The sequence below is a fragment of the Mobula birostris genome, chromosome 8, assembly GCF_030028105.1.
Source record: "Mobula birostris isolate sMobBir1 chromosome 8, sMobBir1.hap1, whole genome shotgun sequence".
Taxonomy (NCBI): domain Eukaryota; kingdom Metazoa; phylum Chordata; class Chondrichthyes; order Myliobatiformes; family Myliobatidae; genus Mobula; species Mobula birostris.
The window spans coordinates 115,186,547-115,210,755 of NC_092377.1; the positions used below are offsets into that span (position 1 = coordinate 115,186,547).

At 44.1% G+C, this 24,209-nt stretch overlaps 1 protein-coding gene across 4 annotated transcripts in view; it reads right to left on the reverse strand.

Moving 5' to 3' along the window:
- The window catches only part of LOC140202284 (FERM domain-containing protein 6-like), a 181,463-nt gene that overhangs the window by 109,319 nt on the left and 47,935 nt on the right, over positions 1-24,209 (reverse strand). The window contains exon 1 of one of the 4 annotated variants that reach the window (XM_072267179.1): positions 13,990-14,112. The exons of 1 other annotated variant lie outside the window; for it this stretch is intronic. The gene's annotated coding sequence lies outside the window, so the exon portion shown is untranslated. Of the gene's footprint in view, positions 1-13,758; positions 13,873-13,989; positions 14,113-24,209 lie in introns of those variants that run through there. 2 more of the 4 variants (XM_072267176.1, XM_072267177.1) reach the window with 2 other exon arrangements.

Sequence of the window (24,209 nt, forward strand, 5' to 3'; positions counted from 1 at the left end):
CAGTGATGGTGGTAGAGGCGGATACAATAGGGTCTTTTAAGAGCCTCTTAGATAGGTAAATGGAACTTAGGAAAATAGAGGGCGATGCGGTAGGGAAATTCCAAGCAGTTTCTAGAGTAGGTTACATGGTCGGCACAACATTGTGGGCTGAAGGGTCTGTAATGTGCTGTAGATTTCTATGTTCTACGTACCAACTCCTTAGAGACAATGGAAGAAATCAAACCCCAATCTATCAGCTGGCACTGTAAGGTGTTGCATTGACTGCTTTGCTAGTGGGGGCCAACCAATATAATTGCCTTCCATGTCCCTAGATAAGGAAATTGCAAGAGTTCAAACTTCCAAAAGATCCTCAGTGACTCATTCTACCCATAAGAGAAGAGGTGCATTGTGATGCAGTGAAGAGTGGACAGCTGGTAATAACATGGCCTGGTGAGAGAAGAGGAGCATTGCAGTCCGGTGAAGAGTGGGCAGCTGGTAATAACATGTCCTGGTAAGGAAAGAGAACACTGCGGTGTGGTGAAGAGTGGACAGCTGGTAATAACATGTCTTGGTGACAGATGAGGAGCATTGCGGTGTGGTGACGAGTGGAAGACCGGTGCTGCCGGCGTGGGCTTTGCATGTTGTCACTGGGACTGTGCAGGTTTCCTCTAAATGTTTCCATTTCCTCTCCCATCCCAACCTGCAGATTGGTTGGTTAATTGGGCTGTAAACTGCCCCTCGAATAGGTGGGACACAGAGGGTGGATGGTGGGTGAGTTGATGGGATTGTGGGGAGAACAGGTTACAGGGAACATTACTGGGGCAAATATCATTGCTCTATGAGTCAGCATAAGACCGGTGGAGCAAATGACCTTCAATGTTGTGAGAAAGGAAGGCCATAAGCATAGAAACAGGCTATTTGTCCCATCTGTTCTGTGCCAAACTTTTTCTGCCTAGTCCCACCTATCGCACCTGGACCATATCCATGTACTATCTCTAAACCTCTGCTAGATAGTTGTTATCCAGTTGCATCTACCAGCACTAACTACTGGTCAGTAATGGCTCTTAAGATAAAGACCACAGTTTTGCCCTGGGATCAGGAAAGGGGCAAATCCATGTTTTAGATTCTGAGTAACACACACAGAATGCTAGAGAATCTCAGCAGGTCAGGCAACATCTGTGGAAAGGGATAAAGAGTCAACATTTCAGGTTGACAGGAATACAGGGTGTCAGCACAAAACATTGACTCTTTCTTCCTCTCCATAGATGCTGCCTGGCCTGCTGAGTACCTCCAGCATTTTGTGTGTGTTGCTCTGGATTTCAGCATTTGCAATCTGTTGATTATGATTCGGTTCTGAGAAATGACAGCAGAGAAGACAGTCTGGAAAAGCAGGAAGACAAGAGAAGCTCAGAAGATTGTGATCGTACCAAGATGATGAACTGATCGGCATGCAAACAAAGCTTTTCACTGTAATTCAGTGCACATGACAATAATAAACCAATTTACCGATTTGCATTTATTATCTCCCGCTGCACATGGGCAATGCTGGATGCCTGTGACAGAGTTATGAGGCCGAGAGATAATGTAGGTTCAAAGGGCAAGATACAAGATTAGCTTACAGATGGGCAACTCACAAGCCATAAGACTATATTACTGAATTACAGAAACATCACATGTTGTGCATCGAATTAAAAACAGTATTTGAGAAATACAAGACAGTCTGTGCAACAATTATACAGATTGGAACCTCAGAGACAATATATCCTGTGAAAGGTGAAATAGTTTAAAGTATGAATACTGAAATGTAATCATATATAAACGGCAGATGCTGGAATCTGCAGCAACAATCTACCGGAGGAAATCAGTACCTTGAGCATCATCCGTGGGCAGAACAGAATCATTGACGTTTCTGGTCAAAATCAATCAGGACTGATACAGGCTTCAGGCCCAAAACACTCACAATTCCCACCCCCACCTCCAATAGATGCTGGATTTCACCAGCACATTGTACATTACTGTCATACAATGTCTCCTTACTGCAAAAACAGATTCCAGGGAGTACACATTCGACAATATTTGCAAGTCCTGGAAGTAAACCGTCCATTTATGGACATTTCCAGGATATAAACATTGCTGGCAATGTTGAAATTTATTGCCCATCCCCAACTTCACTTTAGCTAGAGGCTGTTAGATGTTCAACACTTAGACCTAACACATTCCAAGAGTCTTGCAAGGGTGGGATTGACAGATGGCCTTCCGTGAGGACTCTGGCAAACTAGCTGGGTTAAACAACTACATGATAGTTTAATGCAAACTGAAACTAATTACATTTTTTAAAACACACAGACATATAAGATATATAACCATATAACCATTTTTTAAAACACACAGATATATAACCATATAACAATTACAGTACAGAAACAGGCCATCTCGGCCCTTCTAGTCCATGCCAAACGCTTACTCTCACCTAGTCCCACCGACCTGCACTCAGCCCATAACCCTCCATTCCTTTCCGGTCCATATAGCTACCCAATTTAACTTTAAATGACATCATCGAACCTGCCTCAACCACTTCTGCCGGAAGCTCATTCCACACAGCTACCACTCTCTGAGTAAAGTTCCCCCTCATGTTACCCCTAAGCTTTTGCTCTTTAACTCTCAACTCATGTCCTCTTGTCTGAATCTCCCCTACTCTCAATGGAAAAGGCCTATCCACGTCAACTCTATCTATCCCCCTCATAATTTTAAATACCTCTATCAAGTCCCCCCTCAACCTTCTACGCTCCAAAGAATAAAGACCCAACTTGTTCAACCTTTCTCTGTAACTTAGGAGATGAAACCCAGGTAACATTCTAGTAAATCTTCTCTGTACTCTCTCTATTTTGTTGACATCTTTCCTATAATTCGGTGACCAGAACTGTACACGATACTCCAAATTTGGCCTTACCAATGCCTTGTACAATTTCAACATTACATCCAAACTCCTATACTCAATGCTCTGATTTATAAATTCCAGCATACCAAAAGCTTTCTTCACCACCCTAGCCACATGAGATTCCACCTTCAGGAAACTATGCACCATTATTCCTAGATCCCTCTGTTCTACCATTGTTCTTCAATGCCCTACCATTTACCATGTATGTCCTATTAACCACAGAAACTACAGAACAGAAACAGGCCTTTTGGCCCTTCTTGGCTGTGCCGAACCATTTTCTGCCTAGTCCCACTGACCTGCACATGGACCATATCCCTCCATACACCTCCCATCCATGTATCTGTCCAATTTATTCTTAAATGTTAAAAAAGAACCCGCATTTACCACCTCGTCTGGCAGCTCATTCCATACTCCCACCACTCTCTGTGTGAAGAAGCCCCCACTAATGTTCCCTTTAAACTTTTCCCCCCTCACCCTTAACCCATGTCCTCTGGTTTTTTTCCTCCCCTTGCCTCAGTGGAAAAAGCCTGCTTGCATTCACTCTATCTATACCCATCATAATTTTATATACCTGTATCAAATCTCCCCTCATTCTTCTACGCTCCAGGGAATAAAGTGCTAACATATTCAACCTTTCTCTGTAACTGAGTTTCTCAAGTCCCGGCAACATCCTTGTAAACCTTCTCTGCACTCTTTCAACCTTATTTATATCCTTCCTGTAATTTGGTGACCAAAACTGAACACAATACTCCAGATTCGGCCTCACCAATGCTTTATACAACCTCATCATAACATTCCAGCTCTAATACTCAATACTTTGATTAATAAAGGCCAATGTACCAAAAGCTCTCTTTACGACCCTATCTACCTGTGACGCCACTTTTAGGGAATTTTGTATCTGTATTCCCAGATCCCTCTGTTCCACTGCACTCCTCAGTGCCTTACCATTAACCCTGTATGTTCTACCTTGGTTTGTCCTTCCAACGTGCAATACCTCACACTTGTCTGTATTAAACTCCATCTGCCATTTTTCAGCCCATTTTTCTAGCTGGTCCAAGTCCCTCTGCAGGCTCTGAAAACCTTCCTCACTGTCTACTACACCTCCAATCTTTGTATCATCAGCAAATTTGCTGATCCAATTTACCACATTATCATCCAGATCATTGATGTAGATGACAAATAACAATGGACCCAGCACTGATCCCTGTGGCACACTACTAGTCACTAGCCTCCACTCGGAGAAGCAATTCTCTACTACCACTCTTTGGCTTCTACCATTGAGCCAATGTCTAATCCAATTTACCACCTCTCCATGTATACCTAGCGACTAAATTTTCCTAATTAACCTCCCATGCGGGATCTTGTCAAAGGCCTTACTGAAGTCCATGTAGACAATATCCACTGCCTTCCCTTCATCCACTTTCCTGGTAACCTCCTCGAAAAACTCCAATAGATTGGTCAAACATGACCTACCACGCACAAAGACATGTTGACTCTCTCTAATAAGTCCCAGTCTATCCAAATGCTTGTAGATTCTGTCTCTTACGACTCCCTCCAATAACTTACCTACTACCGACGTTAAACTTCCTGGCCTATAATTTCCCAGATTACTTTTTGATCCTTTTTTAAACAACGGAACAACATGAGCCACTCTCCAATCCTCCGGTACCTCACCTGTAGACAGCGACATTTTAAATATTTCTGCCAGGGCCCCCGCAATTTCAAGACTAGTCTCCTTCAAGGTCCGAGGGAACACCCTGTCAGGTTCCGGGGATTTATTCACTTTAATTTTCCTCAAGACAGCAAGCACCTCCTCCTTTTCAATCTGTACAGTTTCCATGATCTCACTACTTGTTTCCCTTAATTCCATAGACTTCATGCCAGTTTCCTTAGTAAATACAGACGCAAAAAACCTATTTAAGATCTCCCCCATTTCCTTTGGTTCCGCACATAGCCGACCACACTGATCTTCAAGAGGGCCAATTTTATCCCTTACAATCCTTTTGCTCTTAATATACCTGTAAAAGCTCTTTGGATTATCCTTCACTTTGACTGCCAAGGCAACCTCATGTCTTCTTTTAGCCCTCCTGATTTCTTTCTTAAGTATTTTCTTGCACTTCTTATACTCCTCAAGCACCTTATTTACTCCCTGCTTCCTATACATGATATACAACTCCCTCTTCTTCTTTATCAGAGTTGCAATATCCCTTGAGAACCAAGGTTCCTTATTCCTATTCACTTTGCCTTTAATCCTGACAGGAACATACAAATTCTGCACTCTCAAAACTTCTCCTTTGAGGGGTGCCCACCTACCGATCACACCTTTGCCAGAGAACAACCTGTCCCAATCCACGCTTTTTAGATCCTTTCTCATTTCTTCAAATTTGACCTTCTTCCAGTTCAGAACCTCAACCCTAGGACCAGATCTATCCTTGTCCATGATCAAGTTGAAACTAATGGTGTTATGATCACTGGAACCAAGGTGCTCCCCTACACAGACTTCTGTCACTTGTCCTAACTAGTTTCCTAACAGGAGATCCAATATTGCATCCCCTCTAGTTGGTCCCTCTATATATTGATTTAGAAAACTTTCCTGAACACATTTTACAAACTCGAAACCATCTAGACCCCTAACAGTATGGGAGTCCCAATCAATATATGGAAAATTAAAATCCCCTACCACCACAACTTTATGTTTCCTGCAGTTACCTGCTATCTCTCTGCAGATTTGCTCTTCCAATTCTCGCTTACTATTGGGTGGTCTATAATACAACCCCACTAATGTGGCCATACCTTTCCTGTTTCTCAGCTCCACCCATAAGGACTCAGTAGACAAGCCCTCTAATCTGTCCTGCCCGAGCACTGCTGTAACATTTTTTCCCTGACAAGCAATGCTACTCCCCCACCTTTCATTCCTCTGCCTCGATCATATCTGAAACATTGGAACCCTGGAATATTAAGCTGCCAGTCCTGCCCCTCCTGTAGCCAAGTTTCACTAATTGCTATAACGTCATAATTCCACGTGTCAATCCATGCCCTCAACTCATCCTCCTTCCCCACAATACTCCTAGCATTGAAATATATACACCTCAGAAGATTTTTACCACCACTCACAACCTTCCTATTAGCGGATTTGCTTGAACTTTTAACATCATTTATTTTCACCCCAGCCACACTGTCAGCTCTGGCACTCTGGTTCCCATCCCCCTGCAAATCTAGTTTAAAGCCTCCCCAATAGCACTAATAAACCTCCCTGAAAGGATATTGGTCCCCCTGTAGTTCAAGTGTAACCCGTCTCTCTTGTACAGGTCCCACCTGCCCCAGAAGAGGTCCCAATTATCCTGAAATCTGAAACCCTGCCCCCTACACCAGTTCCTCAGCCACTTGTTCATCCTTCAGAGCATCCTATTCCTACCCTCACTGGCACGTAACACAGGTAGCAATCCTGAGATTACCACCCTCGAGGTCCTGCTTTTCAACTTCCTACCAAGCTCTCTATACTCACTCTCCAGGACCTCCTCACTCTTGATGCTCTTAATTAGTCCTACCAAAATGTAGCACCTCACATTTATCAGCATTAAACCCCATCTGCCATCTTTCAGCCCACTCCTCTAACTGGCCTAAGTCTCTCTGCAAGTTTTGAAAACCTACTTCATTTTCCACAACTCCACCTATCCTAGTATCATCTGCAGACTTACTAATCCAATTTACCACCCCATCATCCAGATCATTATTGTATATGACAAACAACATTGGATACAGTACAGATCCCTGAGGCACACCAGTAGTCAGCGGCCTCCAATCTGACAAACAGTTATCCACCACTACTCTCTGGCGTCTCTGATCCAGCCACTGCTAAATCCATTTTACTACTTCAATATTAATACCTAACGATTGAACCTTCCTAACTAACCTTCCATGTCAAAGGCCTTACTGAAGTCCATATAGACAACATCCACTGCTTTACCCTCGTCAACTTTCCTAGTAGCCTCTTCAAAAAATTCAATAAGGTTTGTCAGACATGACTTTCCACTCACAAATCCATGTTGACTGTTCCTAATCAGACCCAGTCTAGCCAAATAATTATATATACCATCTCTAAGAATACTTTCCATCAATTTATCCACCACTGACATCAAATTCACGGGCTGATAATAGCTAGGTTTACTCTTAGAACCCTTTTTAAACAATGGAACAACATGAGCAATACGCCAATCCTCCAGCACCATCCCTGTTTCTAATGACATTTGAAATATTTCTGTCAGAGCCTCTGCTATTTCCACACTAACTTCCCTCAAGGTCCTAGGGAATATCCTGTCAGGACCCGGAGACTTATCGACTTTTATATTCCTTAAAAGCGCCAGTACTTGCTCTTCTTTAATGATCATAGTTTCCATAACTTCCCTATCTGTTTCCCTTACCTTACACAATTCAATATCCTTCTCCTCAGTGAATACCGAAGAAAAGAAATTGTTCAAAATCTCCCCCATCTCTTTTGGCTCCACACATAGCTGTCCACTCCGATTCTCTAAGGGACCTATTTTATCCCTCACTATCCTTTTGCTATTTATATAACTGTAGAAACCCTTTGGATTTATATTCACCTTAGTTGCTAAAGCAACCTCGTATCTTCTTTTAGCTTTTCTAATTGCTCTCTTAAGATTCTTTTTACATTCTTTATATTCCTCGAGCACCTCATTTACTCCATGCTGCCTATACTTATTGTAGATATCTCTCTTTTTCCGAACCAAGTTTCCAATATCCCTTGAAAACCATGGCTCTCTCAAACTTTTAACCTTTCCTTTCAACCTAACAGGAACATAAAGATCCTGTACCCTCAAAATTTCACCTTTAAATGACCTTCATTTCTCTATTACATCCTTCCCATAAAACAAACTGTCCCAATCCACTCCTTCTAAATCCTTTCGCATCTCCTTAAGCCTTTCTCCAATCAAAAATCTCAACCCTGGGTCCAGACCTATCCTTCTCCATAATTATGTTGAAACTAATGGCATTGTGATCAGTGGACCAGATCTAATGAATTTCTGAATTTAAATTCCTCCGGTGCAATATGGGATTTGAACTTGCACCTCTAGATCCACACTCCAAAACTCTAGCTGTTCATAACACAATCCTGTGAAAAGTATTAAAACTACTCCAATTCAAAAACAAATTCATTGGAACACTACGTTTCCACCAAACAGACATGTTGATGTAACTGTTTCTTTAGAACAGGGGCTCCCAACCCTTTTTTATGCCATGGACCAATGCCATTAAGCAAGGGGTCTGAACACCTCAGGTTGGGAACCCCTGATTTAGAACATCGTTTTCTCTCGCACATTGCTTGAGTCTGTTATCTACATTTATGGAGGACTCTCCTGGTGTACATATTCTGAGATCATTTGGTATATACTCATTTCTTTCAAATTTCCAAAGGAATTCCTGTTTCAATTGGGTGGCAAAGTGGTGTAGTGGTTAGCATTATGCTAATACAAAGCCAGCTACAGGATGAGGGATCGATTCCCACCGCTGTCTGTCCGTACGCAGGTTCTTCCCGTGACAGTCCCAAGACCTACAGGTTAGCGTTAGTGAGTTGTGGGTATGTTTAACAAGCCCAGTGACACTCAGCACAATCCTCGATGAGTTGATTTGATCCTAACGATGAATTTCACTGTATGTTTTTACGTACATGTGACAAATAAAGCTAATTTTTAACCTTTCTTTTAAACTCCTAACACAGATTCTCTTCCAATAAGTTATTTGTCCGACGGCAAAGTATACACATACAAACATGGGTTCCACGGTGGCATAGCAGTTAGCACGATGCCTTTACAGCTTGAAGCGTTGGAGTTTGGAGTTCAATTTCAATGTAACTGTAAGGAGTTTGTACACCCTCCTTGCGGAACGTGTGGCTTTCGTCCGGTTTCCTCCCACAGTCTGGACATACAGGTTAATCGGTGAACTGGCCGTTGTAAAATGTTCTGTGATTAGGCTCGGGTTCATGGGGGGGGGGGTGCTCAAGAGCTGGAATGGCCTATTTCCTGCTGTATCTCAGTTCATCTTGCACCCCCCCCCCCCAAAAGCAGCTGTGAGTGAACACAAAGTATGAGTGCACAGCTTCGACCAAAGGAAGGTCCTGGAAAGATAACATATGCACTGATTAGCTGAAGCGTGTTGACCGAGACGGAGACCAGCATCATGTCATTCAAACACCAGAAGAATGTGAGTGAGCAGCTGGCCCCACTGACATCTGCACTCAAGGTCTGTTAGAATGTCTGCGTCTCCAAACCTTGAAAGGGAAACCAGAAACATTTTGGATAAATAAATGCTGCTGGTGCTGGGCTGGGAGGTGGAGCAGCTGCAGAATAAAACACATGTCATCCTCCTGTTTTTCTACGTGAACCTTATGCCCAGCAATTTGTTTACTTCATGCAATCATTTCCTTCAGAATTTCACATGTCCATCCTCAAAAACTATCTAAATAAGATCACTGCTAACGGATGTTACCTGGGGCTCACACATGTTCATGATGAGCATGACATATAGACAGTAACAACTCTGAGGGCAGCTGGTGTGTTTCGGACCTGTTCAGACGGCAGGTTGTGTGTTTTGGACCTGTTCAGAGGGTGCAGTCTTTTTGATTCCACTTCTGAGTTATTCCTTGAATTTAAATTCCTTATTTGTGATGTTGGATTTGAATGTCGCTCTAAATCATCCTCATTGCAAGAAGACCATATGACATAGAAGAAGAATTAGACTGTTTAGTCCATCAAGTCTGCTCAGCCATTCTATCATAGCTGATTTATTATCCCTCTCAAACCCACTCACCTGCCTTCTCCCCGTAACCTTGAGGGTGAAAGGTGAAATATTTAGGGGGAACATTTGATGACCTGACTAATCAAGAACCTATCAACCTCTGCTTTAAATTCACACAATTAGGTTACTTAGGTTTAGTTTATTGTACGATACCAGGAGAGCAAGACAGAAGCAGGAATAGCGAACAGGATAAGGACTCAGGACTGGACTAGGCTGGGACCAAGGGTCTGGGTTTGGACTCGGAATCGGCTCCCAGAACTGGAGGAGACATGAAGAGGCTAGGGTATGGACTCCGAGCCCAAGACTGGGCAAGGACCCAGTATCTGGGTCTTGCCTCGAGCTCGGACCCCAGAACCAGGCATGGACATGACATGGGCTAGGGAGAGGAGGAACATGGGAACACAGAGCCTCGGGACAGCAGGTACATGGAACCATGGACACATACACAGAACACAGAGTCGGGACCCCTCCTTGGGTACAGGACATAGGGCCAGGACTAGCACACAGAACAGAGAGCCGGGACCCCTTCTTGGGTACAGGACATAGGGCCGGGACTTGCACACAGAACAGAGAGCCGGGACCCCGCCTTGGGTACAGTACATAGGGCCGGGACTCATGACCCTCCGCAGGGCAACGGCAAGACGGCCTGACTTACCCCACAGAGGCGAGGACAAGACACAACAAGACATGCCCCCCCACGGGGCAACGGCAAGATGGCCTGACTTACCCCATGGAGGCAAGGACAAGACAAGACAAGACAAGACACGACTCCCTGCAGGGCAATGGCAAGATGGCCTGATTTACCCCACCGAGGCGAGGACAAGACACGACAAGACATGACCCCCCGCGGGGCAACGGCAAGACGGCCTGGCTTACCCCACGGAGGCAAGGACAAGACAAGACACGACTCCCTGCGGGGCAATGGCAAGATGGCCTGGCTTACCCCACGGAGGCGAGGACAGGACAAGACATGACTTCCCGCGGGGCAATGGCAAGACGGCCTGACTTACCCCACGGAGGCAAGGACAAGACAAGACAAGACAAGACACAACTCCCCGCGGGGCAACAGCAAGACGGCCTGACTTACCCCACGGAGGCAAGGACAAGACAAGACAAGACAGGACTCCCTGCGGGGCAATGGCAAGACGGCCTGGCTTACCCCACGGAGGCGAGGACAGGACAAGACATGACTCCCCGCAGGGCAACGGCAAGACGGCCTGACTTACCCCATGGAGGCGAGGACAAGACAAGACCAACACGAATGAACACCAGACAGTACCTATCTAGCTCTGGTGATGGAACTAGACCGAAGTGCAGGCAGGGGCTGCAGACGAGGGCTAGAGGCAAGAGGGGCAGAGAAGGGATTCAGACAGGGGGGTAGGACAGGAATCACAGACCGCCAGGGCCAGGACTTGACTCAGAACTGGGAAGCCACCAGGGCTAGAACTTGATGTGGTACTTGAATGCCGCCAGGACCAGGACTTGGACGTGGTACTTGAACGCCGCCGGAGCCAGGACTTGATATGGTACTTGAACGCCGCCAAGGCCAGGACTTGACATGGTACTTGAGTGCCGCCAGGGCCAGGACATGGACGTGGTACTTGGATGCCGCCAGGGCCAGGACATGGACGTGGTACTTGGATGCCGCCAGAGCCAGGACGTGGACATGGTACTTGGATGCCGCCGGGTAGTGTCGAGCTCTCGACTTGGCCCGGGAACAGTAGACAGCGGCTCTTGATTCTCTCCAGCGGGTTAACTGACTGACCCACCTCGGTAAGGAAACTTTGCAGGCTCGCTTTGGCGAGGTAACTTGACAAGGTTGCTCCAGTGAGGAAAGGCGAATTACCGGCACTCGCTTCGGCAGAGACTAGGCTTGCTCCGGCCAGATGACATTGGCACGCCGTGACTTTGCAGACGCTCCCGCACTGAATGGCTGAAAGCCGGAGACTATAAACTACCGGTTCAGCCAAGTGTTAATTGCCTCTAATCACCAAAGTGGAGGGACATGGGAAAACAGGGAATCAACAGTCCGGATCGTAACATAAACAAGCTAAATTTAAAGGGACCCCGATCCAGACCATGACAATAGTAATGAATTCCACAAATTGACCACCATCTGCCTAAAGAAATTCCACCTTATCTCCGTTCTAATGGGATGTCCTTGTATTCTGAGGCTGTTCCCTCAGGTCCTAGAATCCCCCATTATAGGAAAAGTCCTCTACAAGTCCACTCTATCTAGGCTTTTCAATATTCTATAGGTTTCAATGAGACCCTTCCTCATTCTCCAGTGATTCAAACACAAACCCTTTAATTGTCAGCATCATTTCTCTGGACCCTCCCCATTGCCAGCACATCAGTTTTGGACCCTTATCTTAGATAAAGGGTTCAAAATTGCTTACACTGCTTGGAAATTAAAAGAATGTTGACTTTATACAATCATATACAATCAGATGTTGACCTGTTTCTGGAAAAAAAGAGATACGAAAAGAAAAGTAGCCAGGCATTTAACACAGAGGAGCATGAGCCTGTCTATCCTCAAAGGTTTCCAAATCTAGAATCCTCTCCCTCTGAGTAAAGCAAGAACAGTCATGAACTGAACATGAGAGTAAAGGCTCCTACTAGGAAAGTTTTACACGGCCTGAAAACTGCACAACACTTTTACGGTTTTTGGTAATACTATCATACTCTTGATTTTATTTATGCATTGAATGGTATAAAGAAATAGAGTACAACAAAGAAAATCTTTCACCTTTCCTAAACGTTTTCTCATCTGTCTTTATTCCAGCTGTGCAGTAACAAAGGCTATGTGCGCGAGGGTATATACTCCCGCGCAGTAGTTTAGGGGGAAGAGTGGAATTTGGAATTGGTTTATTATTGTTGCATGTACCGAGGTATAATGAAAAGATGGTCTTGTACACAGTTTATGCAGCTTAGATACACCGTGCATTGAGGTAATAACAATGTGGTAAAACCCGATAGACTGCTCATTCCAGCGGAATTCACGCAGTTCACAGCCTTAACCGAGTTTCTGGCTAACTAACGCCAGCACTGCAGGCAACCGTGTCAACAACCCGCGTCAGCGAGCGGAGCAAGCCACTGGAGAATGCGTCGAGCCTCCGCCGCCCGGACCCTGCCCCGCGCGGCACCATGTCCGCCCTTAGGCTAGCGGCAAAATTAACCCTCGCACTGCCAAAGTCTCGTTCATTATCCTTTACCACAACTGTAGAGTTACGACCAAACACATTTCTGCTTCAGACAATAAATTTTACCAAAGCTGAACGCAATAGTTTAGTCTTCAGTTCCAATAACTTTAAGCGTGTGGCTCCTTGCACAGGGAATGGATCACGGTTTTCTCTGTCGGGACACTGCACTCTGCGAACATTCCAATGTAGTAACTTATTCAGTGTTTGTTTAATCCACAAACAAATATATAATTTTACCTCGTTAGAGGAAGTGTTAAGCGTTCCACAGCGTGGAATTCCGTTTGCATTTTTATTGACAGGAATAAGATTACAAAATAACAAAAAATGTTGCAAAGATTACGCCGGGAATAACGAACAGTGACTGCAGACAATATGCGCCAGTAATCAAGTCCTCGTCTCATGAAGCCCCCTTTTTCTGAAACACTCAATAAATTAATTTTAAGTCTGACATAATCGCAAATTAAATCCACCATCTTTCGCCCCTGATGGGCGCTATAGTCTGAACCCGGACAAGTAAAGTAATAGGCAGTCAACCAAAACTTTGGGAATCGCAATCGCTGTCTCTCAACATACAATGTTCGGAAATCCCGAAGTCAAGATGCACCAAGTGTCCTAGAGTAACATTTGCGATATTTACAGCCAGTCTCACTAAGATTTAAGTCTGTATAATCACACAAATAAAAAACACAACAGATTCAGAACATAATTTCCTCGCCTTACAGTAACAATTATCAGTTCCACCAACACAACACCAAAAAATAATGAAAAATCAGTACAAATGAAAAAAAGCAAAGGTAAAATCGAATTAATTGCAAAACCCACCGCGTTAGCTGGGTGCACTGGCGGCAAGGGGAATCAATCTCTTTACTGCGTTAACGCTGACTTTAGCTGTGAATACAGCCTGCGAAAGTTCTGACATTCACAACGCCCACCACTCCCGATCCACTCTCAAACACGGGAAACAGTGTTCACTTGCCCTTTGGATCTTAAACCCTGACGGACTCTCATTCTCCTCAATAAAATACGTCATGCCCGGTAGAATAAGGTTTTTACCTTTTCCACAGGCGATACCGCTGACAACCGACCATCCACTGTTTATGAGGGCAGCGAGAGGCTTTGACCACGCCTCGCCCAAATGCGCTCAGTGGAAGTGCACAAATATCTCTGCGTAAATGTCAGTGTAATCTGACTCACGCGGGAGCGATTCCTGCTACTAATCCTTGGCTGCCCTGCAGAAATGGTTGCCGGTCTGCCGCCACCGGCAAGAGGCTGGGAACTTCCTGGCAGAAGCTGCGCGTTACGACAGGTGATTCCAAGCTGCAGTGTGGCAAAATCCCAGTTATTCCGTGTGACGAACGCCTCCGTTGACCCTCGCTGGCTCAACCAGAGCACATGCAGCAGCGGGGAGCGCGCGTGCCCGCGGCGGCAGAACACCCACTGCTGGATCGTGTGCGCGCACATCGCAGAAAAATGCCCGCAAGGCGACACAAGAGATTCAGAAGGTGCTGGAAATCGTGACTCCCGTTGCAAGGTCTCGGCCCGAAATATCTACTTGTTCTTTGCAGCCTGACCCGCTGAATCCTCCAGCAAGCCCGCAAGGGACATAGCTTCAGGATTCGAGGGAGTAGATTCAGGATGGAGATGAGGAGGAACTGCTTTTCCCAGAGAGTGGTGAATCTGTGGAATTCCCTACCCAATGAAGCAGTGGAGGCCACCTCGGTGAATATATTTAAGACAAGGTTGATAATTTTTTGCATAGTAGGGGAATTAAGGGTTATGGGGAAAAGGCAGTTAGGTGGAGATGAGTCCATGGTCAGATCAGCTATGATCTTATTGAATGGCAGAGCAGGATCGATGGGCCGGATGGCCTACTCCTGCTCCTATTTCTTAGTTCTTATGCTAGCAGTGTTTTCTTTAATCAGGACTGGAAAGGAAGGGGGCAGAAGCCAGAATAAGAAGGTGGGGGAATGGAAGGAGTGACAAGCTGACAGGTGAGGGGAAAGGTAGGTGGGGGAGGGGGAATGAAACAAGAAACTGGGAGGTGATAGGCGGAAGAGGCTGAAGAGGAAGGAATCTGAAAGGAGCCCATGGTTGAGCTGGAGGGCAGCAGCACTCTCAGACGGGAAACAGTGAGATGGGATCTCACTGAACTCCCATCAAAGGGAAGTTTTAAACTTGAAGACTGGTGTGGGACCCTAACCCTAACCCTAACCCTAATGCGAAGACTTAGCAGTAGAGCATAAGAAAGTCTGCAGGTGTAGGAAATCCAAAGTAATAATAGGAATCCGTTAGTCTCGTGAGACCATGGATTTGTGCCTTGCAAGGTTTCCAGAGCGCAGGCCTGGGCAAGGGTTGTATGGAAGACCGGCAGTTGCCCATGCTGCAAGTCTCCCCTCTCCACGCCACCGATGTTGTCCAAGGGAAGAGCACTAGGGCCGATGCAGCTTGGCACCAGTGTCGTCGCAGAGCAATGTGTGGTTAAGTATCTTGCTCAACGTCACAACACGCTGCCTCAGCCAAGGCTCGAACTAGTGACCTTCAGATCACTAGACTGACGCCTTAAACACTTGGCCATGCACCAACACAATCCAAAGTAACACACACATAAAATGCAGGAGGAACTCAGCAGGTCAAGCAGCATCCATAGAGATGAAAGATAGTCGAGCAGATTTCATCCGAATCCCTGTTGAGCCAGGTGTGAGGATAGGAAATTCAGAGGAGGCAGTATTAGAGTAAGTGGAGTGGAAGGAGTAAGATGATCACAGAGATCAGAAAGAGCAATGTAGACTTCAGCAAAGACAAGTCGAGGGAACACATACCAGTCCTCATCGAGGGATCAGAAGTGGAAAGGGTGAGCGCTTCAAGTTCCTGGGTGTCAACATGTCTGAGGATCTATTTTGAGCCCAACACAGTTATGAAAAAGGTACAACAGTGGTTATATTTCATTAGGAGGTTGAGGACACTTGGTATGTCACCAAAAACACTCAAAAATTTCTACAGATCATTCTATCTGGTTGCATCACTGTCTGGTATTGTGGGGGGGGGGGGAAGGCCACTGCACAGGATCGTAAAAGAAGAAGAAACATGAAAACTCATCTGGCTCCATCATAGGTGCCCCCCCCCCCCCATCATCAAGGATACCTTCCAAAGGTGATGCTCAAAAAGGTGGCACTTATCATTAAGGACCTCCCCCCCCCAATCACCCAGGACATCAAGGAGGAGGGACAAGAGCCTTAAGGCACACTTTCAACATTTCAGGAATGACTCCTTCCCCTCCGCCATCAGAATTATGAATGGACAATGAACCCATGACACTGTCTCACTATTTTTCCCTCTCTTTTTGCACTACTTATTTAATTTATTTGGATACACTTCTTACGGTCACTTATAGTTTAGTACTGTATATCACAACAGACTGCTGCCACAAAACAACACATTTCATGATATATGCTGATGATATTAAACTGGTTTCTGACTCTGATTCTGAGGATTTTCAACAATTTCTATTTGTTGCTGAATGCTGACTTAGGCAACATTTTACTTCTGGGATTTTGAAAATATTGGCATGACTGAGTTCAATATTTAGGGTCCAGCCTGATACTTAGAAACTTAGAAAAACTACGGCACAATACAGGCCCTTCAGCTCACAATACTGTGCCAAACATGTACTTACTTTAGAGATTACCTTGGGTTACCGATAAACCTCTATTTTTCTAAGCTTCATGTACCTATCCAGGAGTCTTTTAAAAGACCCTATCATATCAGCCTCCATCACCATCGCCAGCAGCCCATTTCACGCACTCACCACTCTGTGTAAAAAACTTACCCCTGACGTCTCCTCTGTACCTACTCCCAAGCACCTTAAAACTATGCCCTCTCGTGTTAGCCATTCCAGCCCTGGGAAAAAGCCTCTGACTATCCACATGATCAATGCCTCTTATCATCTTATACACCTCTATCAGGTCACCTCTCATCCTCCATCGCTCCAAGGAGAAAAGGCTGAGTTCACTCAGCCTATTCTCATAAGCCATGCTCCCTATTCCAGGCAACATCCTTGTAAATCTCTTCTGCATCCTTTCTATAGTTTCCACATCCTTCCAGATCTGAGCACAGTACTCCAAGTGGGGTCTGACCAGGGTCCTATATAGCTGCAACATTATCTCTTGGCTCTTAAACTCAATCCCACGGTTGATGAAGGCCAATGCACTGTACGCCTTCTTAAGCACAGAGTCAACCTGTGCAGCAGCTTTGAGTGTCCTATGGACTCGGACCCCAAGATCCCTCTGATCTTCCACGCTGCCAAACGTCTTACCATTAATACTATATTCTGGCATAATATTTGACCTACCAAAATGAACCACTTCAGGATTATCTGTTGAGCTCCATCTGCCAACTCTCAGCCCAGTTTTGCATTCTATCGATGTCCCACTGTAACCTCTGACAACCCTCCACACTATCCACAACAACTCCAACCTTTGTGTCATCAGCAAATTTACTAACCCATCCTTCCACTTCCTCATCCAGGTCATTTATAAAAATCACAAAGAGAAGGGTCAGAACAGATCCTTGAGGCACACCACTGGTTACCGACCTCCATGCAGAATATGACCCCCCTACAACCACTCTTTGCCTCCTGTGAGCAAGCCATTTCTGGATCCACAAAGCAAGGTCCCCTTGGATCCCATGCCTCCTTACTTTCTCAATAAGCCTTGCATGGGGTACCTTATCAAATGCCTTGCTGAAATCCATATACACTACATATCCATGCACACTATATATGACTGCTCTACATTCATCAATGTGGTTAGTCACATCCTCAAAAAATTCAATCAGGCTCATAAGGCATGACCTGTTTTTGACAAAGCCATGCTGACTATTCCTAATCATATTGTGCCTCTCCAAATGTTCATAAATCCTGCTCTCAGGATCTTTTCCATCAACTTAACAACCACTGATGTAAGACTCACTGGTCTATAATTTCCTGGGCTATCTCTACTCCCTTTCTTGAATAAGGGAACAACATCTGCAACCCTCCAGTCCTCTGGAACTTCCCCCGTCCCCATTGATGATGCAAAGGTCATTGCCAGAGGCTCAGCAATCTCCCCCCTCACCTTCCACAGTAGCCTGGGGTACATTTCGTCCAACCCTGGAGACTTATCCAACTTGATGTTTTCCAAAAGCCCCAGCACATCCTCTTTGTTAATGTCTATATGCTCAAGCTTTTCAATCTGCTGCAAGTCATCCCTACAATCGCAAAGATCCTTCTCTGTAGTGAATACTGAAGCAAAGTATTCATTAAGTACCTCAGCTATCTCCTCTGGTTCCATACACACTTTTCCACTGTCACACCTGAATGGTCCTATTCTCTGACGTCTTATCCTCTTGCTCTTCACATATTTGTAGATTGCTTTGGGGTTTTCCTTAATCCTGCTCTCAAAGGCCTTCTCACGGTCCCTTCTGGCTCTCCTAATTCCATTCTTAAACTCCTTCCTGCTAGCCTTATAATCTTCTAGAACGCTATCATTACCTAGTTTCTTTAACCTTTCATAAGTTTTTCTTTTCTTCTTGACTAGATTTACATTTTAAATCTTTTTTATAAATTATCATTGAAGAACAACAAAAAATACATTAAAGTATCAAGTCAACATGTCAATATGTACAATGAGGAATTAAATTATCAAATAACTGATTAACAAAACTAAGAAATATATCAATAATAATAAGAAAAAATAAAGTGTTAAAACTACTTTTTTGGAAAAAAAGAAAGAAGGAAAAAAGAACCCCTACTAACTAAAACAAAAACAAATGCTGCTAGCAAAAAAAAACCCATTGGGAGCACAACCCCGGAGCTATACACCATACAAGCTTCCATAAAAGAAAAACATCAATCAGCCAACTCAAATCCATGTAAACAAGTGTCAGAAGGAAAACATTTTAATTAACTCAAATCAGATGATAGTAGCGGGCAAAAGAACCCCACCTTTTCTCAAAGGCAAATCGAGGATCAAAAGTTTGACTTCTGATTTTCTCCAAAATAAGTGGGAGCAGAGGCATCTTTCCATTTCAATAAAATAGCCCTTCTGGCCAATAATGTAACAAATGCAATTCCGTGTGGTCTGATATAGAAATACCATGAATAAATTGAGGGATTATACCAAACAAAACTGTCAATTTATTAGGTTGTAAATCAATTTTTAAAGCTTTAGAAATTGTGGAGAAAATAGATTTCCAATACAGAACACGACCAAAACGTATGTGTCAATATAGCTGTCTCAGTTTTAGATCTATCACACTGACTATCAACATTAGGAAATATTTTAGACAGTGTCTCCTTTGTCAAATAGTAACGATGTACAATTTTAAATTGAATTAAAGAGTGACTAGCACAAATCGAAGAAGAGTTAACCAACTTCAAAATTTGTAACCAATCCTCTGTTATCAAGGTCATGTTAAGCGCTCTTTCCCAATCTTGCTTAATCTTAAGTGAAGGATAATTGTACTGTTGTAATAGTAAATTATAAATTTTCCCAATAAAACCTTTCACTAAAGGATTCATTTTTAAAATGACGTCTAACAGGTCAGAGTCCTGTATATATGGAAAATTACTTAAATATTCTTGTAAGAAATGTCTGACCTGAAGATATTGCAAGAAATGTGAGTACAAGAGAGAGTATTTAGTTACTAATTTCTCAAAAGACATCAAACAGCCTTCTTGGAACAGATCCATGAAGGAATAGACTCCTTTATTCTTCCAAAGAAAAATAGTAGGATCACTTAATGAAGGTTTAGATAAATAATTTTGATAAATTAAACTAAGAACCATAGAACCATAGAAACTACAGCACAGAAACGGACCTTTTGGCCCTTCTTGGCTGTGCCGAACCATTTTCTGCCTAGTCCCACTGACCTACACACGGACCATATCCCTCCATACACCTCCCATCCATGTATCTGTCCAATTTATTCTTAAATGTTAAAAAAGAACCCGTATTTACTACCTCGTCTGGCAGCTCATTCCATACTCCCACCACTTTCTGTGTGAAGAAGCCTCCCCTAATGTTCCCTTTAAACTTTTCCCCCCTCACCCTAAACCCATGTCCTCTGGTTTTTTTCTCCCCTTGCCTCAGTGTAAAAAGCCTGCTTGCATTCACTCTATCTATACCCATCATAATTTTATATACCTCTATCAAATCTCCCCTCATTCTTCTACGCTCCAGGAAATAAAGTCCTAACCTATTCAACCTTTCTCTGTAACTGAGTTTCTCAAGTCCCGGCAACATCCTTGTAAACCTTCTCTGCACTCTTTCAACCTTATTTATATCCTTCCTGTAATTTGGTGACCACAACTGAACACAGTACTCCAGATTCGGCTTAACCAATGCCTTATACAACCTCATTATAACATTCCAGCTCTTATACTCAATACTTTGATTAATAAAGGCCAATGTACCAAAAGCTCTCTTTACGACCCTATCTACCTGTGACGCCACTTTTAGGGAATTTTGTATCTGTATTCCCAGATCCCTCTGTTCCACTGCACTCCTCAGTGCCTTACCTTTAACCCTGTATGTTCTACCTTGGTTTGTCCTTCCAACGTGCAATACCTCACACTTGTCTGTATTAAACTCCATCTGCCATTTTTCAGCCCATTTTTTTAGCTGGTCCAAGTCCCTCTGCAGGCTCTGAAAACCTTCCTCACTGTCTACTACACCTCCAATCTCTATATCATCAGCAAATTTGCTGATCCAATTTACCACATTATCAACCAGATCATTGATATAGATGACAAATAACAATGGACCCAGCACTAGTCAGAGGCCTCAACTCGGAGAAGCAATTCTCTACTACCACCCTTTGGCTTCTTCCATTGAGCCAATGTCTAATCCAATTTACCACCTCTCCATGTATACCTAGTGACTGAATTTTCCTAACTAACCTCCCATGCGGGACCTTGTCAAAGGCCTTACTGAAGTCCATGTAGACAATATCCACTGCCTTCCCTTCATCCACTTTCCTGGTAACCCCCTCGAAAAACTCCAATAGATTGGTCAAACATGACCTGCCACGCACAAAGCCATGTTGACTCTCCCTAATAAGTCCCTGTCTATCCAAATGCTTGTAGATTCTGTCTCTTAGTACTCCCTCCAATAACTTACCTATTACCGACATTAAACTTACTGGCCTATAATGTCCCGGATTACTTTTCGATCCTTTTTTAAACAACGGAACAACATGAGCCACTCTCCAATCCTCCAGCACCTCACCTGTAAACAACGAAATTTTAAATATTTCTGCCAGGGCCCCTGCAATTTCAACACTAGTCTCCTTCAAGGTCCGAGGGAACACCCTGTCAGGTCCCGGGGATTTTTCAACTTTAATTTTCCTCAAGACAGCAAGGACCTCCTACTTTTCGATCTGTACAGTTTCCATGATCTCACTATTTGTTTCCCTTAATTCCATAGACTTCATGCCAGTTTCCTTAGTAAATACAGTCGCAAAAAACCTATTTAAGATCTCCCCCATTTCCTTTGGTTCCGCACATAGCCGACCACTCCGATCTTTAAATAGGTTAAATATTAAGAAGGTTAAATATTCTGAGATTAAAAAAATTACGAAACTGGTACCAAATTCATAATGACTGCTTAATCATAGGATATAAATTCAGATTAGAAATTTTGGCCAGTTGTACAGGTAAAGAAGCTCCTAATAATGAAGTTAAGTAAAATTGCTTCACAGCTTTCAATTCCAAATCAACCCAAGATGGCCTAGATGGACTAGATTTACAACAGCCTTTGTACACCACAGTTCCTGTACCCTACTATCCTTTCCCTGTTTTATTGGAAGGTGCTTATGCAGAACGCCACACAAATATCCCCTGAACATTTGCCACATTTCTGCCGTACATTTCCCTGAGAATATCTGTCCCAATTTTTGCTTCCAAGTTCCTGCCTGATAGCTTCATATTTCCCCTTACTCCAATTAAACGCTTTCCAAACTTGTCTGTTCCTATCCCTCTCCAATGCTATGGTAAAGGAGATAGAATTGTGATCATTATCTCCAAAATGCTCTCCCACTGAGAGACCTGACACCTGACCAGGTTCATTTCCCAATACCAAATCAAGTGCAGCCTCTCCTCTTGTAGGCTTATCTACATATTGTATCAGGAAACCTTCCTGAACTCACCTAACAAACTCCACCCCATCTAAACCCCTTGCTCTAGGGAGATGCAAATCAATATTTGGGAAATTAAAGTCTCCCACCATAACAACCCTGTTATTATTACACCTTCCCTATCTGCTCCTGGATGTCCCTGTTACTATTGGGAGGTCTATAAAAAACACCCAGTAGAGTTATTGACCCCTTCCTGTTTCTAACTTCCACCCACAGAGACTCAGTAGACAATCCCTCCATGACTTCCTCCTTTACTGCAGCCGTAACACTATCTCTGATCAACAGTACCACGCCCCCATCTTTTTTGCCTCCCTCCCTGTCCTTTCTGAAACATCTAAAGCCTGGCACTCAAAATCACCATTCCTGCCCCTAAGCCATCCAAGTCTCTGTAATGGCCACCACATCATAGCTTCAAGTATTGATCCACGCTGTAAGTTCACCTGCTTTGTTCATGATGCTTCTCGCGTTAAAATAGACTCATCTCAAACCATCTGTCTGAGCGCATCCCTTCTCAATCACCTGCCTATCCTCCCTCTCGCACTGTCTCCAAGCTTTCTCTATTTGTGAGCCAACCTCCCTTTCCTCCATCTCTTCATTTCAGTTCCCACCCCCCAGCAATTCAGTTTAAACTCTTCCCATAGCCTTTGCAAACCTCCCTGCCAGGATATTGGTCCCCTGGGATTCAAGTGCAACCCATCCATTTAATGATATTTGGGGGGTGGGGGGGTTCAGAACCAAGCCCAAACAGAAAACACGCTTGGCTGATGAAGGCATCTTAAAGACCAATACTGTTCTAAATGTGAGCACACAAGGGTCATCACTATGACTGTCAGAAAATGATAATAAAATATAAACTGGAAATGTGAAACAGAAACACTCAACGTGTCACGCAGCCTCTGTGGAAAGAGACCAGATTTACGGGACACGAGAGTTAGCAGGTGCAGCTAGCAAAGTTGCTGCTCCAGTCCTGACCTCGGTCTCTGTCTATATGGTGTTTTCAGGGGCCCCATATTCCAGCAATATGGAGGCTGGCAAGTTAATTTGCTGCTGTAAACTGTGTGGTAGAGCAGATGAGGAGGAGGGGAGAATAAAATAGACTAGTGTCATTGTCATTGAATTACCCAGCATGGAAAGCAAGCCCTTCAGCCCAGTAGTCAGAGTCATAGAAGGCTACAGGTCCTTCAGCCCATGTAGTCTGTGCCAGCCTGGTTTTCTGCCTAATGCCCTCTAGGTGCTCCCAGACCATAGCCTTCCACACCTTTCTCATCCACGTACCTATCCAAACTTCTTTTCAATGTTACAACTGAACCCACATCTACCACTTCCTCTGGCAGCACATTCCACACTTGCACCACCCTCTGAGTGAAGAATTTTCCCCCTTAGATCCCTTCCTAAACCCATGACTTCCTCTCGTCTTGCCTAACCTGAGAGGAAAAAGCATTTTCCCTATCTATATGCCTCATAATTTTGTATACCTCTATAAGATCTCTCCTCGTTCTCCTGTGCTTCAAGGAATATAATCCTAACCTATTCAACCCTTCCCTGTAACTCAGAGGCAATGTTGACTAAATTTCCTGAGTTAGTCCAATTTTCCTGTGTTTGTCCCATATCACTCTAAACATTTCCCATCCATGGACAGGAAATGTCTTCTAAATGTCATAATTGTACTCTTCTCAACTATTTCCTTTGGCAGCTCACTCCATGTATCGGCCACCCTCAATGAAAAAAGGGTGGTAGATATGTGTTTCTTTTAAGGATTTGTCCTCTCACTTTAAACCTATGTTCTCTAGTTTTGGACTCCCCTACTTTGGGATAAAGGGGTTGTGGCTATTCACAGTTACCTGTGCTCCTCATGATTTTATAGGTGTAAATGGGAGCTTGAAGTCTGTGCAGGTATGGTGAGTGTCAGGCCTGCTCTTGCCAACACCACCCAGATCCACCCAGATGATTTATTTGCTGCTCATTCCAGACTCATCACCTGCAGCCTCAGTTCTCATACACAGTCCTTGTTCACTCAGCCAGTTGCTCCTAGCCTTCACGCTCTCTCTCTGTTTTGGACCCTCATGGCTTATTATTATTATTATTATTATTATTATAGTTAT